Source organism: Condylura cristata, unplaced genomic scaffold (genome assembly GCF_000260355.1).
Source record: "Condylura cristata isolate star-nosed mole 26May11 unplaced genomic scaffold, ConCri1.0 scaffold00025, whole genome shotgun sequence".
Taxonomy (NCBI): Eukaryota; Metazoa; Chordata; class Mammalia; order Eulipotyphla; family Talpidae; genus Condylura; species Condylura cristata.
The window spans coordinates 3,812,642-3,827,863 of NW_004567126.1; positions in this window are offsets into that span (position 1 = coordinate 3,812,642).

A 15,222-nucleotide genomic window follows, 5' to 3' on the forward strand; every position below is an offset into this window, starting at 1 on the left:
CTGAGGGGAGCAGCGGGCGGGCCAGGAGAGGTCTGCCACGCCATGTGGTCTCCTCCGGGGCAGGCGGGAATTGAACTCATGCAGAAGTGGCCTTTTAGCTTCTCAGTGCAGCGCTCCAACCTGCTGCGCCACCAGGAAGGACCCCATTGTCATGTTTTTTAAAAGAAAATTTTACATATTCTCAGGATAGAGCATTTGGGCTGACACAAAGTTTTGGTGCCTACAATACTTCTCTCTAAGAAGTGGAGTAGTAGAGTACTTACTGGCTTTCTGGAAAAGGAAGGATGATAGTTTACTTTTTTGTTTCCCAGTAACACAGAGCTCTGAGATGTCATTTATAGTTTTCCTAATACTGGATTATGATAGTAAAATGAGCAGCACATGTAAATGCAGGAAGTTATGACTGACAGATATCAGTCAGTCTCTTTTACTCTCTTCCATCTGTGTTCAGATGTGGTATAGGAGACAGTACATCATGTGTAAAGACCATGCTCTAAGCCCTGACACAATCACTCCATGATTCTGGGTCTCTGTGACTCCGTCACCACATGGAGGACTGAATACAAATGACAGTACTACTTTGCAGAACTGTTGAGAACTAGATGAGTTAATTTAATTATTAGGCAAATAAAGGTATCAAGTTTGATTGTTATAAGGCTTTGCTTAATTAAAAGTCCATCTCTTTTCTATATATCAAAGATCAGAGCTATTTGAATAACCCTAGTTCTGTTTCCAGTGGAGAGGGTACAAGTCAATTCTACCTATCTGGGGTAAGGATTTGGGCAGAGGGCTGCTGAAGGAGAGCTGAATTGGTAATCCTGCAAACATAGACAACTCTGTGGGCCAGAAGCAAATCCAAACAAATAACCTGAATGATGCACTATTGCTCCTGAAGAGAACATTTAAAAAGATGAATATGAGAAACTTCAGAGAGAACTAAAAATACATTTTTTTTTTTAAATGTGCACTCTATCACAGAAAGACTCAGGTCATAGAGGGAGGTCAGTAGATCTCTATGAAGTCCAGAGCCAGGAAATAATCAACCCAGGGAAGGGCAGGCCTAGAATATTTTAGTATACTCAGAAGTGATGTGTGTGCATGAGACAAACTGTAACCTTCAGAAGAACGTAAGTTTTGTGAGTTTTATAAAAGGATTACTAAAGTAGATTTACCCTTCAAATTCATTTACCTTGACAGGAAGCAGGTGTTCCTTTAGAACAAGGATATAAATCCATACTTTACAAATTAAGTTTAAATTACAAATAATTTTTTCTTCTTAGGTGTATCTCAACTTTCTCTAGCTCTCTGATTTTCTATTAAAAAATGTTAAACTCTGGGCCCTCCCTGGTGGCGCAGTGGGTTAAAGCACTGCACTAAGAAGCTGAAAGACAAACAGACACCCCACTGATTGGGAAAACATTTTCTCATACAAAACTAGTGATGAAGGATTGATCACAAAGATATACAAAGAACTGATGAAACTCAACAAAAATACGCAACCCATCAAAAAATGGCAGAAGAGCTAAAAAGACACTTCTCCAAAGAGGTAATGCAGATGGCCAACAAGCATATGCAAAAATGTTCAAAATCACTTGTAGTAATGGAGATACAAATTAAAACCACAATGAGGCCCTCCCTGGTGGTGCAGCGGGTTAAAGCACAGCACTGAGAAGCTAAAAAGCCACTTCCGTATGAGTTCGATTCCCGCCTGCCCAGGAGGTGACCACATGGCGTGGCAGACCGCTCCTGGCCCGCCCTCTGCTCCCTTCAGCAGTGTACTTTGTCGATATGCCTGTTCTGCTCCCCAGTCTGTCTCTGGTGAAGCCTCTCGCCACCCCTGAGCCTCTGGCCTGTACCCCAGTTCTGTATGTACAAATAAATAAATCTTTTATATATTAAAAAAGAAAAAAAAAACCCACAATGAGATACCACCTCAACCCAGTGAGAATGGCACATCTTCAAACAACTAGCAACAACAGATGTTGGAGAGGATGTGGAGAAAAAGGAACTCTCCTGCACTGCTGGTGGGAATGCAAACTAATACAACCACTATGGAAAACTGTTTGGAGGTTCCTCAAACTGCTAAACATGGAGCTTCCCTATGACCCAGCAACCCCACTCCTAAAAAAAGACACAAAAACACTGATTCAAAAAGTAACTGCACCCCCATGTTTATTGCTGCTCTATTTACAATTGGAAAGACATGGAAAAAGCCCAAATGCCCAAAAGTGGATGACTGGATTAAAAGACATGTTACATATATATATACACAATGGAATATTACTCAGCAACCAGAAAAAAAAATAAACACATGCCTTTTGTAGCAACATGGATGGAGCTGGAAAAGATCATGCTTAGTGAAATAAGCCAAGAAGAAAAGGAAAAATACTAGATCGTTTCACTCATAGTAGGAGTATAATGGAACACGCGAGAAAATAATAATAATAATGAACAGCTATATACCAGAGACATTTTATGGGGGTGTAGTGGGGAATGGGATCAAAAACAGTGTGGGAAAGGAAATGCACTGCACTATGTTGATGGCACATGTGTGGTCCTCTAGATAGTCCCAAATACAAACTCAGCTTTCCCCTAAAGTTTAAACTCCCGCATCCAATAGGATATGTCCACCTGGATGTGTGATGAGTGGTTCAAATCTAACATATCTAATAGAAACAAGAGAGGTCTTATTTAGGATTTCTCGTCCTTCCCCATCTGCTGGTTCATGGAACTACTTTCTATTTCTCTCCTGCACTAACTCCCTGTTGCTTGCTTACCCATTTTCTTAGCTTGCCTTCCTTTTCATAGTTCTGGATGTGCTGATCTCTCACCAACAGCTCTTTTCCTTTTCAATTTGAAGGGCATTGGATTAACATAAAACTTTCTTCTTGATTCTAAGCTCTGTTCAATATTTCATGTTAGTTCTCAAGATTTCTTTTCTAAGCCTTCACTTCAAGGAGGTGAAGTTAACTGAGAGGTGAGTGATTTGAAACATATTACCAGTTTCCTTCAATTCCCTTGGTCCTCATGACCTCGAGCATAATATACTCTTGAGACTTGCTACTCAGAACAATATGTGAACACTGAACATATGTTATTAAAGAAAATTGTATGAATATGCTTACAGGAATTGAGAGTATAACTTCTCAAAATATATGGATCTTGAAAGTGTATAGAATTAATTTTAAATGTCACCTTTCTCCATTTTACAGTAAAAGGATAAAATTTTACTTTAAAAAGTTAAGTGGCTGTCTCCATCTCACTTATAATGCTGGCTTATGTTCCTTACAGAAATAAAATGTGTTACATACCTACTCTCTTGATTTCTTTTTCCCTTCTCAAAATCTATAGCATTATTCATCCTTATGTAAAAACATTTTATTTTCTGAATTAAACTTCCCTGCTCTTAACTTAGTGTTAAAGCCCAAAGCCCCAGAGTAGCTCCTCCCCACACACACTCTAAGAGACCTATCCACTGTTGTATAGGGTGTCTTCTGTAAAGCTTACTCAGTGAAACCATCCGATAACTGTTGCCTCCTAAACCAACTAATAAAATTAGAAAGCTGATGAGAGATATGTGTGGCCTTTTCATAAACTGCAGTATTTTTTAGAAGCTACTTCATCACTTCTGTATGAAAAGGCAAAGTGTATGACTTCCCTCACCAAATAGAGAACAGACACAGAGTGTATAATTATTTGCAAATTATGAAATCCTACAAAAACAGGATGTTGACATGTTGTTACCAGGTAGGAATTGCATTGGTCTTTGGACATTTTATTTTATTGATAATTTGACTTTTGTTGCTGAAATAGGTAAAAATTAAAAAGAAGAGAACATGCAAAGAAGAGTGAGGAAATAAATATATTCCCTCTGTATTGTGGTTTTGAAAAAGTCCAAATTTATGTTCCAAAGTTGCCTTTAGTTCCTGGAATCGGCAGCCATGAGGGGAAGATGGAATTGTGAACTTAATAATAAACATGATTTGGGCAATTTTTGGCAAAATGGGAGAAAACTGAACATTTGCTGCAGGTCTGTAAGCCAAAGGATAAGGAAATCCTTTTTTCTCAATTAGGCATTCAAGGTAGAGCTCAGAGAAAAGGGAGGAAAGGTGGATTCTACCTAACACTAAATCTACCAGGACTCATTTTGTTGTATTTTTTACATGTGTATATACACACAGACATATATATATAGATTTATGGTTTTGAATGATCTGTTGCCAGAACTGAAATTTTAATAGCAAAGTAACTAGCAAGCACTTTCACCTAACTTATTAAAAAGATTTATTTATTTATGCATACAGAACTGGGGTAGAGGCTAGTGGTGAGGGGGATGAAAAGATTCACCAGAGACAGAGTGGGGAGCAGAAGAGGCACAGTGATGAAGTACACTGCTGAGGAGAGCAGTGAGTGAGACTGCTGCACCATGTGGGTCACCCCCAGGCAACAGATCAAACTTGCACTGAAGTGGCTGCAGCTAGCATGCAGTGCTGCGCTTTAACCCATTGCACCACCAGGGTGGGCCATGTCACCTACATTTTTAAGAGGACTACTACCAAACAAGACTAGTGTAGTTAAATGTGGGGATTCAGAAAGTGTTTTATTGTCTCATTTATGATCAGTAAGTCAAAATATCTAAAAGAAATCTTATTTTCCTTAAAGAAAGAAGAATTGTCTTTCTTTCATGTGCCAAGGCTAATTCCATTTGTGATCTTTCTCCTAAGATGTTATCTACAGACCTTGTATCTTTTGCATGGGTATTTCTTATTAGATAGATGTCCTAAGTTCACTCCTAAAAATAAATAAAACTTAACACCATAACAATGGCAATACAGCACAATGCAATGACACAATACAGTTTTATAAAACTACCCCTCAGTTCCACCTTCCACTCAAACTGTAGATTCTACTATAATGTTTTTAGTCATGAAGTGAACAGATAATGAAAAATTCATTTTCAAGATACCATGGCCATATGATGGTAGCATTGATAGGCACATATTTGCCTTATGAATCGCTGCTTTGAAACTGCTATCTTAATGCTTTCTTCTTTCAATCAGGTCAGTCTATAGGCATGTAGGAATATTCTAATAATCTGTTGGTGATATCCTCTTCCCATAATTTCCAGAATATCTTTATGGTAGCATTTCCTAAATCTGCATTCCAGTCTTGACCTCTGTCCCAATCTCAATGTGTAGATATGATTGTCAACTCATTTTTTCTAATTGAACTTTGCCAAGACAACTGACATTTGATGTATTCAAAACAGAACTTATCCTCAGAACCTTAGGCCATCTCTTCATGAGATGTCTGTTGATCAGTAAACAGAAATAGCACCTATTTATTTATTCTTCTATCTTGTTTCTTGGCATTGAATAGGCATTCAGTAGATCTTGGTTAAATAAAATTAATAGATTCATGAACATTAATTGCAACTAAACCATAAATAACCTGAGAATCTTCAGTTTTATTTTTTTAATTTCTGATTTATTCTTTTGCTTTGAACAAATATCTAACTCATACATTTTAAAAGATATATAAAATAGTCTTTTAGGGCCCTCCCTGGTGGCATAGCTGGTTAAAACATGGCCCTAAGAAGTTAAAGCCACTTCCACATGAGTTTGATCCCCATCCCGGAGGTGATCCACATGGCATGGCAAACCTCTCCTGACCAGCCAGCTGCTTCCCTCAGCAGTGTACTTGTCAGTTGGCCTGTTCTGCTCCCCACTCTGTCTCTGGTGAAGCCTCTCACCGCTCCTGCACCTCTGGCCTGTACCCCAGTTCTGTAGGCATAAATAATCTTAAAAAAATAATAATTAGCATCTACTAATTATTTTAAATAATGAACTTAATTTTTGTTTTTATACATGGCAAAGTATTAGTGTCTATGCCCATGATGTTCTCTATTTTTTTTTTTTTATTTATTTATACATACAGAACTTGGGTACAAGCTGGAGGTGAAAGGGTAGTAAGAGGATTCACCAGGGACAAAATAGGGAACAGAATAGGCCTACTGACGAATTAGACTGCTGAGGGGAGCAGTAATTGAGTCAGGAGAGGTCTGCTGCACGCAATGCATCACCTCCCTTGCTCTGTCCAGGGATAGAAGTCACACAGAACTGGTGGTTCTCTTTAACCTATCGCACCACTAGGGAGGGCTCCATGATGCTCCCTAAATAGGCTTCTTTCCAAATTTTGTGTACCTTGTGGGATCTCTTTCAAATGTCTTAAACTCTCAGAAATTTTGAAATATTCCCACATTTTACACTGGCCTTTAAAATTTATATCTATTGCATGAATTATATTAGTGTTCAATTCAAAGTTTGATTATTGTTCTCCACTATTATGTAGGTTTGTAGTATCTTCAATTTTCAGCTCTTAAGTGTGATAAATATAATTTACATATCCCTCAGGACAAACCTTAATAATCACTAGGCAGTCAACAAATTCATGGCTAAGTGATGCAAATAAGATTTATTTTATTTTCCCAGAATCACATAATATTGCTGTATATACCCTTTCTGGAAGACTGGGAAAATGCCTTTGAAGAGTTACTACTCATAAAGCAATCAGGTCCAAAGATTTGTTAAAAAATGTAACAGTCACAAGGTAATGAATAACACTGTGTAGGTATTCATTGGAACGAGCCAATAACTCAGTATTTAAGCTGAAGGCAAACAGTTCATATTCTTTTTTTGCAATATTATCTTAAGTGCCAGAAAGTCAAAATGAGATTTAGTGTTATAGATTAACAGAGTTTAATAGAATCCATCCAGCCTTAGTCTTGAAAAGGCTTGCTGTTAGACTTCCCTCATACAATTATACAATTAGCTGCCTAATTGAATACTGCATTTAAATATTTTCTTGGGGGTTTAATGCCAATTCAGTGCTCTATTTTTTGTTGTTTGTGTTTATTAAAACCTTTGCCTATATAAAATGAAAAAAAAAAACTATTACAGGGTGTAGTGTTTTAACATGTGTAAGTTTAGTATTTAAAATAGATACAGGAATAAAAAGGTATATTAAAATGAACGGTTTTCCAAGTTAATGCCACAGGAAATGACAGCTAAGCTGATCTTTTTCATATACCATTTTTATTTTTATTTTTTAAAGATTAATTTTTTTATTCATACTGAAGTGGGATACAGGAGTGGTGAGAGGCTTCACCAAAGACAGAGTGGGGAACAGATCAAGGCAGATCAAGGAAGTACACTGCTGAGGGAGACAGCGGGCAGTCAGGAGAGGTCTGCTGCACCACGTGGATCACCTCTGGGGAAGGGGATGAACTCACACAGAAGTGGCTGCAGTTCGCTTGCAGTGCTGAGTCTTAACTCATTGTGCAGCCAAGAAGGGCCCTTCATACACATTTTTTTTAAAGATTTATTTTATTTATTCATACAGAACTAGGGTACAGGCCAGAGATGCGGAGGGTGAGGATTCACCAGAGACAGAGTGGGGAGCAGAGCAGGCAGATCAACGAAGTACACTGCTGAGGGGAGCAGCGGGCGGGTCAGGAGAGGTCTGCCAGAGGATCTCCTCTGGGGCAGGCGGGGATCGAACTCATGCGGAAGTGGCCTTAAGCTTCTCTGTGCTGTGCTTTAACCCGCTGCGCCACCAGGAAAGGCCCACATTTTTTTTTTAAAGATTTATTTATTTATGCATTACAGAACTGGGGTACAGGCCAAAGGTGAGGGGTGGCCACAGAATTCACCAGAGACAGTGGAGAGCAGAACAGGCTCACTGATGAAGAACACTGATGAGGGGAGCAGCCAGCGGGTCTGCTGTGCCATGTCGTCACCTCCAGGGCAGGTGGGGATCAAACTCATGCGGAAGTAGCTTAAGTTTCTTAGTGCTGTGTTTTAACCTGTGCTACCAGGGAGGGCCCCTTCATACACTTTTTTTTTTTTTAAAGATTTATTTATTTGTGCATACAGAACTGGGGTACAGGCCAGAGGTAGAGGGGTGGTGAGAGGCTTCACCAGAGACAGAGCGGGGAGCAGAACAGGCAGATCCACGAAGTATACTGCTGAGGGGAGCAGTGGGCGGGTCAGGAGAGGTCTGCCGGGCCATGTGGTCACCTCCGGGGCAGGCGGGAATCAAACTCATGCGGAAGTGGCTTTAGCTTCTTAGTGCTGTGTTTTAACCCACTGCGCCACCAGGGAGGGCCTTCATACACTTTTTAATGATGTATTTCTCTCAGGGTTTGAAGTAACTTTAGATCTAGTTGCTTTCATCTCTTGGGTACAGAAATTCAAGGGGACATTAGTCTTGGATTTTGATATGTAAATTTCAAGAGTAACTGGTCAATCCATTTATAGGTGTTCAATTTTTGTAAGCATTCTGTAGGACAATCTCATGAATTGTGTAGTGTTTATTTCTAGCCCCTGCAGTCTTTTGATTTTCTAAGTGGCCTTGATAATTTCTACAACTTTTAAATGATCTTCTGACTAGAGATTCTGCCATCCTATATTCATGCAATCTATCAGTGTCAAATGTATGTTTCTTTTTTTCTATAAACCCATTTATTAGGAGAAGAATTCAGTGTGTGTTTTAGGGTGGAGATGGGAGTTCACTAGACTTCTCTTCCCTGAAGGTAGAAAAGGGAAATACCTACATCTACCTGAGCAAATGACAGGAAGCAGAATCATCCCCATTGAGTATTGTCCAAACTACCCTATTTGGTATATTTTGTTACATAGCAATCACTTACTGTAATAGGGGTCTATAAGTGTAGTGTGAATTTTGTGTGTGTATGAATGTGTGTGATATCACACACATAATTTAAAAAGATGTAACGTTATATTTGGGGTTAATTTTAGAGATATTCTAAACTATCTATGAAAAAAGAAATGATTTGCAAATGAGGTAAAAGATGAGCAGTGTCACCAAGGTAAATTTTGTAGCAACTACTGCATTTAAAATTCCTGAAAATGTGCAATGTGATGGAAGATAAGAATTAAAGTTGTTTTGGGCCTCCCTGGTGGCCTGGCTTGAGTTTTAGCACTGTTACCACTAGCTGTGAGTTCGATCTTGGACAGGGAGCTTACCCACATATGACAGAACAGACCTCTCCTGTCACACCCGCTGCTTCCCTCAGCAGTTAATCTACCTGCTCTGTGCCCCATTCTGTGATGAATCCTTTCATCCCCCTCACTTCTACACAAATCTTTTGTGCTCTTCTACACAAAAATAAATAAAATCTTAAATAAGTAAACTTTTCTTCTTATCATATCATATAAGTTATACAGATCTGAAATATAAGTGGAGTTCTATAAAGCATGGGAAGATAAAATATAACTTTGCATTATGTTTATTATAGAGATGTATAAATAGACCCTGGCTTTTAAAGGAAAAGAAATGTGTTTATGCAGTATATATAAATGTTCACCCCAATAAAATACAAAATTTTGAGATATATCCTCCATGTTATACCTGAGTCCTATACTCAGTAAGTTATAGAAGAAAAATATCTGGACCTTATAGCCACTTATTTTGTGTGTATACACATTATATGTGACATATATAGTTGTGTATATCTATTTTGCAACAGTATTTAACATCATAGTAGATTTTAAAAAATTCCTGAAGTCAATATGCAGATGTAATCAGCAATATGAAGTTTCTGTGAAAGTCCCCATCATATTGCTTATATTTGATTAAATGTTAAATTAGAAGACAAGATTTTTCATTCTCCAAGTTATCAGAGTTATAAACATAACATGTGAAATACATTTACTATATATAATTTCAAAAACTGTAACTCAGTATTGGAAAAGATGTAATACAATGAAATATACCTAAGTATTTAGACTAAGTGATATGAATATTCCTAATTATAAAAAATAAAAACCTTAATTGAGAAAGCTTAAATGTAATAATCCAGAAAGTAGCAAATTATGCATAAGCAGGGTAATTTTTGAGGTCTTTTCTATACATTTGCCACCAAAACTGATGCTGCTGAAGCCAATCTCTGAAATTCTTTCTTCCCATTCATTACTCATAATTTTCCTGTGTCCGCTTCATGACATCGCAGTATCATGTTACTAACTCCAAAACTCTGGCACAAACCAGGTGACAGGAGGAAGTGGCTGCAGTAATGGTGGGAGTCGTTCTGATGAAAGCATGTGGGATTTTGGCCTAGGTTTCATGCCCACATGATTGAGTTGCGCTCAGCTAATATCCAGAAAAGAATGTTACTGAGGCCAAGCACAGTCATTCCTTTTTATGGCTCTGTGAGCTCTGCAGGCAATCCCAATAGCTCTGCCTCTCATCTAGCCAATGAATATTAACATCATATCTCTTTCAGAGGGCTGCTGTAGATTAAAAAGGTTATATTTACAAAGCATTTAGAATGATGTTTGTAACACATCAAGGGTACTGTAAATATTAGCTATGAAAACATCACCACAGGAAAATTCCCTTTAATCGCTCATTTTATTTCGGAGTGTGTGTGTGTGTGTGTTTTTCCTCTGGTCACTAGAGAGGTTAAGTCATTTTTGAATGAGCCGAGCTCCACCTTCTATTCACCACTTCATGGTGCAGGAGTTTCCTGACATTTTTTAAATGGAGATTGATACAAAAATATCACAGTTATAGAACTTGGATGTTCAAATAAAATTTACTTAAATAATAAGAAATTTTCATTCAAATTGTAGCAAATTCTACACAATAAGTTATCAACTGAATAATAAGTCATAACCAAGTAGAGGATAGAATGATGCGCAGATATTCAAGAAAATCTTTTTTTTTTTTTCTGGTTGGAAAGTGAAATAAATATGCTCATCTCAACAGATGACAAAGTACATATGGTAAATTTTTACATCCTTTAATACATTTTTTTTCAAAAACCAAATAATCTAAGTGTGTTTTTAATTTGGAAAAAAAGTAGGTTTCTATTGCTCTCTAATGCCTGTGTATACATATGTACACATCTACTTGTCCTGAAATTGAAACAAAATTCCATTCTACTCCCAAAACTATTTTAGATCTTGAATGGAACAACACTAAGTTTGTAAGCCTAAGTATAGAGATAGTTGTGATGCAGTCATTTGCCTGAAGGACTCTTTGCTAAGTACCTGCATCATTTAAGATGAATGTAAACAACGCTGTTTTCATGGATGTCTAATCTTCCTTCACTGAATGAACCTTCACAGACACTTTATAGAAACACCTTATCCAAAGCAATAAAATGAGCAAAAAAGGATCTAACCTACAATCAGAATAGTGTGCATGACTCAAGGTAATAATTGGGTATGAAACTGAACATTTTGAAACCTGAATTCTTACTATATAGTGGGAACAATTTTTATACATGATGCTGTCTTTTATGAATACAAGTGTTGGAAGCTATACTTTTGTGCTCAGAAAGAAAGAACAATTAGATATTAAAGCATCTCTGAATTCACTGGGTATATACTTTAATATTCATTGCTAACTTATTGAACTAATAGTATTGAATAAGAATTTTCAATTTAAGGGTATCAAATAATGATTCCTGGTATTTTACTAACGACTTGTCTTAGGTGTTAAAAGTAACTTATTTACGCCCCTAAGTGGGAAAAAAAGGTATTTTATTTAGAATTTTCATGTGGAACATATCAAACTGTAATCTGAATTGTTCTAATCATAGGTTTGTGCTGGTCTCCCATTTTACCATTATGATAATAATGTATCCCAATACAGTTTCCTCTAGGACTTATACTAATATTATATTAAATTACCATTTCATGCTATGAAATAGGAAAATAAAAAGTATTAACAAAGAAGTGTTAAAATTTTTATTTATCTTGTAATTGTGGACAGCATCAGACTGTGCACATCTACATACATGTGTAGATTCCCCTTGACTTCATTTGAAACATATAGTGTTGTAAGGCAATGCTACTTAATTTTTTAGATTTAGTGATTTTATAATTGTGACATGTGGGCCACTAGCTACAAAGATGTGAATTTAAGGACCCCGAGACCAAAACCAATGAGAGAGAAAAACCTTTCAATAATCACCTTCCATTTGGAAATGTACACAGACAAGTCTGCCAGTTTTATATAGAAAATAATAAAAATTCATAGAAGCAGACATGAATCATCCCCATTCATGGGTAATGTGGAGGATATTTCCCTTAGCAATTGATCACCCTAAGGCAAAACAGGAGTGAGCATTCAGTGGCCTGGAAGGCAGGCAGAACTGCAAAGCCTTCTGCATGCAGCACATTAAGCCTGCTTCCAGTTTAAGCTATTCCTGGCATTTGGAATAGTTTATTAAAATGTTTCCACTTCTTTATAGGAATGAAAGGGGGGTTTCTGCAAAGCCTATAATGAAGCTACTGTGGATTTGTGTTCTACTTCTCTCACACCCTCCTGCCTCCCCTTCCTACCATAATGGTTACCAATGATGGTAATGAATTCTTTTCTGAGGCAGCAAAAGCATGACCAACAAGAATTATTATCTAGTGGTCATATGTCAACCTTGATGCATATTTAAAGTTAGACTTAGAGCAAGGGTCATCAAGAGTGCTTGCTTAGAAATGCACTTATGACTATATATATATATATATATATATATATAGAGAGAGAGAGAGAGAGAGAGAGAGAGAGATTTTCATGAAGCCATTTTTTGATCGACATTATGGCTTGGATACAGTGTTCAGTATGGTTGAACAATTTGTTTTCTTGGAAGCCCTAAATATAATTCAGATTCAGAAGCAGCATATCACTATTCAGCTGCGATGAGCATTTTCCTATTAGTTACAGTAATATTTGACCAGAGTTGATACAATTGGCATATATAGCAATATTATGAAAAAGACACACAGGATATTGATGTAAAGAAATAAAATATTTCTGAAACTAAAATTGTAGATTGCAAATATTGAAGTAATTTAATTGGAATTGGAAAAAAATAGAGCTAATATATTATTTCAGTGATAGTATAATCTAGCTGTATAAAGAAGAGTTATTTAGAGTTACGACAAAGGACAGTATTTTTGTATCTCTCCATGCAATCTCTCTGCTTAAAATCAGTGGCAATATGATTCTGCAACTATTATAACTTGAATCTATTTTCTGTATTGAGTTATATCACTTTCTTTCATATAAACATATAATTATCCATGAGGGAATAGATGCTGGAACTTTTTTTTTTTTTCATCTGCAGTGGGATTTCATAAGTGGCTCAGTCTGCCTCATATGGTAATTTACTGGGGCTTACTTCTTCTAGATAGAAGTTCATCCATTTGATGAACTTCATCCATTTTCAGTCTTCTTTCAGTATTTTCCTCCATAAGACATCAGAAAAATGATGTAAGTGACAGATGATATTCTAAAACTAAAGAAATGATTTATATTTTATTTATCTATTATTGTCATTTAAGTTTTCTTTGCTATTTTCAAGAATGTTGTGGTGATGGTTCTGTTTGTCTGGAGAATACTGAATACTAATGTAGTATTTTACATAGGCACTTAAATAAAATCCACAAATTATCTGCTCTTTTCCTCCTCCATGAGCCATTCACTTGCTCATATTTAAATGACATGTAAATATGAAATATTTTTCAGAAAAATAATAAAACTGTTTTGTAGGCAAATGTTTGCTATCTTCTTTTCTCCTCTATCTGACATCATTTTTTCATTTTGCCATAGTTCGAGTAATGAGATTCCACTTCACTTTTTCTGTCTTCCCCTAATTACATTTCATAACTAAACCATATAGGTCTGTCACCTTTTGAACATATTGATTCTGTGTCAGTTTAATTTATTGTGGCTCCCTGTGGAAATCTGATTGGTTAGATTGTTTAAAGCCTTTTGTCTTTAAAGTCTACTAGGTCTGAACAATAAGATGAGTGCAGCTACTCTTTCTTGAGTTTGTAAGAACTTTTTTCATGTAGTTAGTAAATTATATTTTGTCTCTCCAATCACAATTTTCAACTTCTTTACCAAATGTCCTAGAACAACCTGATAAATATTTCTACATCAGTCTCTGTCAATCCATCAGTCTCTTGAATCTTTCATCTCTTACTATCACCATATGTAATTATACCACTCCTTTTTACTGCTCAGTAGCAGTGGCCATCTTCCCCTGCCCTCCATAGCCATCTGACCACACAAAATGACATTTTAAAGTACCTTAAACATTGGGTTTATATCTTAAATGTCTGGTCAGCTAACTTATTGTTATTTCAGTTGTTCTGTTATTCCACTTTTATGCACATCTGGTGGCAGGTAGCTCTTTGACTAACCTGTTAAAAAATAGGGCCATGAGGACCCTATGCTACAGAGTTCTGCTTCCAGCTGTAACAAAGTTCTGTGTTTTCCGAATCATCAGATTCTAATTGTTTCTAAACATGTCTTCTAAACATGTTTCTAAACTCTCTTCTCAAAAATCTGTCCTCCTATAATTAAATGATGTTTTTTTGAGATGTTGTTTTAAAATCACTCATAACCAGGAAAATGCAAATCAAAACCAGAATGAGATACCATCTCACACCAGTGATATATATACATATGTGTGTGTGTCCACACACACACACACACACACACACACATATGACTAGCAACAGCAAAGCTGGCGAGGATGTGGAGCAAAAGGAACCCTCTTATACTGCTGGTGGCAATGCAAATGGTCCAACCACTATGGACAGCTGTTTGGAGATTCCTCAGATTACTAGAAATGGAGCTTCCATATGATCCAGCAATTCCACTCCTAGGTATCTACCCAAAGAACACAAAAACATTAATTCACAAGGACACATGCACCCCTATGCTTATTGCAGCACTATTTACAACTGGCAAGATGTGGAAACAACCCAAATGCCCAGCAATAGATTAATGGATCAAGAAGATATCATATATATATACACAATGGAATATTACTCAATAATCAAAATTATAAACTCATGACATTTGCAGCGATATGAATGAAGTTGGAAGGAGTCATGCTCAGTGAAGTAACCAAGAAAGAAAAAGGAAAATACCAGATGATTTCACTATTAGGAGGAATGTAGAGGATCAAAATAAGGATTAAGAGAAAAAAAAGTATAATAAAATAAATATCAAAACCAACAGGCAACTATAAAGCAGATACAATCTATGGGGTTGTTGGGGAGAGGGGAATAGGATCAAAACAGGGTTGGCAAGAGCACAAGGGACTATGGTGATGCTAAACAGGTGAACTGATAGTGGGAATTCCATGGGACTATAACTGAGATGAGAAAACATACATTTCTA